We start from the raw sequence: 4,475 nt of genomic DNA, 5'->3' as shown, positions 1-4,475 counted from the left end.
TCAGATTTTACACCACCCGTGTGTAGTCTGTTTGTCAAAAGCCGAATCCCGTGCCCACCTGGCCAGAACTCCTCGTCCCGCGAAACAAGGAACCCCGCAAGAAATCCCGGTCCGTGGCAATGGTGGTGCTTGCCTTTATCTTAGCACTCCAGAGGCAGGCTCAAGGCCAGCCTGGTCTACGGTGAGTACCAGGGACAACCAAGGCTACATAGAGAGACCCTATTTCAAACAAACAAACAAAACAAAACAGAACAGAGCAAAACATACAATCGTCAGAGTTTTGCATACACCATCCTCAGAACAAACTATGAGCAGACACTGCTGATCTCCCCATTGAGCTGATGGAAAAACAGAGGCAACTGTTTTGAGGTAAAATAGCCTAACTCAGGCCTCAGATGTGGTCAGATTTGTTCTGAACTCAAACAAGCAACAGACCCATGCCTGATGGTTCTCCCATAGGCTGAATAGGGAGGGGCCAGGACTCAAACCCACCACTCTTACAAGCCTGTCTTTGGATCCTAGGGAATCCAAATTCTCCCATATTTTCACTTGTGTCTTCCAATAAAGAGATCCCCTCAAATGCTCAGCATGTGACTATTGACCGAATACTTGAAGACATCTCTCCCTTTTCCATTTAAATAGTTCCAATTAGCTTAAAATTCCCCCCCAAGAGACTGTCCCTACCTGTATCTTAGCCCATCTACCTTTCCCAGGACATACTTTTTTTGGATAGTTTTTCTATATTACCATGCTTCAAAGTGGATAGGAGTGCACTTCAGTTAGGCCCTGAGGTTGCCATATATGGATGGGAAAGGGAGTCAGGAATTTGGCTTGTCATTTCCTCATTAACAGTCTAGCATCAGCCTGCTGTGGAGGTACATGCCTGAGATCTCAGTACTGTGGAAGGTCAGGCTGGCTCATAAACTCAAGGCCAATCTGGGGTACATAGCATGACCCTATTCAAAGAGAGATCCAGCACCACACTATTCTCTTTTTCTAGCATTTCCTCTCTCCTCTTTTTAAAATTTAATTTTATCTGCGTGAGTGTTTTGCTCACCTGTATATCTATGCACCACATGCATGCCAGTGTCCTCAAAAGTCAGAGGAGGATATCAGATCTCCTGGAATGGGAGTTACAGATGGTTGTCAGACGGCATGTAGCTGCTGGGAATCCAACCCAGAGCTCTGTAAGTACAAGTGCGCTTTCCTGCTGAGCCATCATTCTCTCCAGCCCCTGCTGGGTTTAGCATTCGCCCTGCTCCTTGGTTCTGTCTGTGGGGCAATGTGGTCACCCAAAGTGAGAAACCCACTCTGGCTTATGTGTGTGTGTGTATCTTGTCTCATGGTGTCCATGATGGTGTGAAAGGTCGTGGTGAGGTTACTCCTCGATGTCTGGAATGTTAGCAGCTCCTAATTTGGTATCATTCACTGAATGCATAATTCTTAGACTCAACCCTACCCTAAGGGCCACTGAAGAAAGTATTTATACAAACCTCTTTCCTCATAAATAGACTTGCCAGGCATCCAGATTAGCTTCGGAGGCGGGGAGATCCATCCACATTCTTTCTAAGAACTGCCTCTAGTTATCTGAAGTGTTTGCTTCTCAGGAGGAAAACAGTCTCGGTTTGTTCCCAAACCTGAAGAAATAGTGATGTTTGGCCACAGTGCAGCTCCTGGAAGACAACCAATGCTGAATTTATTCTAAACCCAGGAGACAGCAGTGCTCCTTGGAAGCCAAGGCTCGGCCTGGCGATGTGGAAGCTTCAGAGCCGTCTCTGCGCCTCATTCTGTCCACAGACAAACTCTGCTTTTACCATGGGCTAAGCAGAGAAAAACTGCAATCTGGTAGCCAGCCAGGACCACTATGAACTCAAGAACAGGATGTTTTTAAACATAAGTTTCTGTAGTGTTTCATTTATATCCTGTTTCCAAGAAAAGTAAAGACAGACCTTTTGTGCGTGTGTGTGTGTGTGTGTGTGTGTGTGTGTGTGTATGTGGAATGGGGGATGGGGGACTTCTGAACTGGCCTAAGGGGGGTAAGGGCAGAATATTATTTTTGATTTTTCCCCCAGATTGCGCTTTCATTGATTATGGTTAAAACCACGTAGCACAGCACGGAAGCAGTAGCTGTAAAAATTAAGTAAGTCTAAATATGGTAATGCATAAAGAGCTCTTATTAGCTATGCAGAAGGTCTAGTAAGTTTCCACTTGTCATCAATTTATTATGTGTGTAAAACCACTTATATTTGTCTTATGTAGGGTTTCTATGCTGTGATAAAATACCATGACCAAAAGCAACTTGGGGAGGAGTGTATTTCTTCACAATTCTGTATAGCAGTTCATCATCAAAAGCAGTGAGGGCAGGAATGCCGGCAGGGTAGGAGCCTGGAGGCAGGAGCTGATGAAGAAGTCATGGAACAACTTACTGGCTTGCTCCCCATGGCTTGCTCAGTCTGCTTTCTTAGAGAACCCAGGACCAACAGGCCAGGATGGCACCACCCATAGTGGCCTGGGCCCTCCTATATTGATCACTAATTAAGACAATGCCTTACAACCAGAATTCATGGTGACATCTTCCCAATTGAAGCTCCCTCCTCTCTGATGACTCTAGCTAGTGTCAAATTGACATAAAACTAGCCAGTACAATATTTACCACAATAACCCATGTGTGTGTGTGTGTGTGTCTGTATGTGTATGTGTGTGTGTTTGTGTTTGTCTATATAGATGCCTGTCTTAGATTAAATTTTTTTTTTTAGTCAGAGAGATGGAAAAGGTATAGACATTACATATCTAAAAACATGGGAAATAAAAACTCGCTGATTGAAGCTATGGAGACAGCTCAGTCAGTAGAGCAGTTAAGAAAGAATGCTGCCGGGCAGTGGTGGTGCACACCTTTAATCCCAGCACTTGGGACACAGAGGCAGGCGGATTTCTGAGTTCGAGGTCAGCCTGGTCTACAGAGTGAGTTCCAGGACAGCCAGGGCTACACAGAGAAACCCTAGAGAGAGAGAGAGAGAGAGAGAGAGAGAGAGAGAGAGAGAGAGAGAGAGAGAAAAGAGCATGTTAATTGGATCCCAGAGCCCATGTTTTAAAAAACAAAAGCTGGGCCTGGTAGTACCCACTTATAATCCCTACATCAGGGAGACAGACACAGGAGGGTCACTGGAGCTTTAGGGGCAGCAAGAAAACCTCCTGTCTCAAGAAAAACAGAGCCCACGTGACAACCCTGAGTCTGCCAGTGGCCACTCAGATGATTAAATATTAACTTTATTTCTGTGTTTCCTAGGCAGAAATAAGAGAAATGGACACGGCAGGTTATATATTCTTGTTCTCTGATGAACCAAGCACTTTAATTTTTAAGAGAGACATTCTTTCTGCTGGCTGTCCATTCTGAGAATGAAATGGACTTAGCCTCACAACTCGACCACAGGGCGAAAGGTGAGTTCCACAAGGCTGATCGTCGTCAGGCTCAGGGCTGTTCAGCTTAACCTTTGATGATCTGTGGCTTGCCTATTTTGGATCTTCAAGAAAAATTTAAAAGGACACAGCTTTCAGGCCTGGTCTAAGACCTCGGTAGGGTAGAAGAACATCATCCAGGAAGAAGATCACCCAAGAAGAATGGCTTTAGTGAAATAAGGAAGACTATCACACACAGCTATCTTTCCTATGTGTGGTATTAGAGTCCAGCTCGGTGGAAACCTTTATTATCTGGGCTCCAATGATGAAAATTCAGGGGCCAGTGAAATGGCTCAGTGGGCAAAGGCATTTGCAACCAAGCCTGGGTGTTGGGACCCACATGGTGGAAAGAGAATCAATTCCTTCATGTTGTCCCCTGACCACCAAGAGACACTGTGGCACACATGCCACAAACACACACACAATAAATAAAATGTGGAGATGTAGAACTTGTTCAGGTGCTATACAGAGAGAGGCATCTAGGCATCCAGGAACATCATGGAGAATGAGGGAAAGACTCTTTCAGAGCCCATGTCTTCCCATGCAGGGGTACCCCCAATCTGTGCTACTCCTCTTAGATGGTCTCAGAAATTTCATGGGTTCCCCACAAACTACATCATGTGCATCAAAATACTAACACGAGGACTGGAGAGATGGCTCATAGGTTAAGAGCATTTTCTGCCCTTCCTAGAGATCCTGAATCCCCAGTGTTGTGTTTATAAAAAGATAAGGAGAGAGGGAATATGTTTGGTGGATGTGTAGTCAGGTGTGGGGGAAGGGGGTGCCTCCTTGGGCCTGTGCTGAGGCATCCTTTCCCTCCAGGGACCAGACACATGACAGTATAATATAGAGTTTATTCATAGCATGGGGAGGGGAGTTGAGAGGGTAGTAGAGACAGGGAAAGGTAGACAGAGAAAGAGGGAGAGAGGGAGAGAGAGACAGAGGCAGAGAGGAGGAGGAGGAGGACAAGGAGAAGAAGAAGAAGAAGAAGAAGAAGAAGAAGAAGAAGAAGAAGAAGA

The 4,475-nt window shown here is 45.5% G+C and overlaps 1 long non-coding RNA gene across 2 annotated transcripts in view; it reads right to left on the bottom strand.

Annotated features, from left to right (window-relative positions):
- LOC116080477 overlaps positions 1-4,475 on the bottom strand; it is a 14,771-nt gene that overhangs the window by 5,389 nt on the left and 4,907 nt on the right. The window contains exons 3-4 of one of the 2 annotated variants that reach the window (XR_004114451.1): positions 1,494-1,673; positions 1,057-1,121 (exon numbers count right to left, since the gene is read on the bottom strand). This is a non-coding gene — a long non-coding RNA (uncharacterized LOC116080477). Of the gene's footprint in view, positions 1-1,056; positions 1,122-1,493; positions 1,674-4,475 lie in introns of those variants that run through there. The other variant, XR_004114452.1, reaches the window with a different exon arrangement.

Source organism: Mastomys coucha, unplaced genomic scaffold (assembly GCF_008632895.1).
Source record: "Mastomys coucha isolate ucsf_1 unplaced genomic scaffold, UCSF_Mcou_1 pScaffold6, whole genome shotgun sequence".
NCBI classification, from domain to species: domain Eukaryota; kingdom Metazoa; phylum Chordata; class Mammalia; order Rodentia; family Muridae; genus Mastomys; species Mastomys coucha.
Note: the sequence above shows the minus strand (reverse complement) of the source record. Positions and strands in the feature narration are given on the sequence as shown.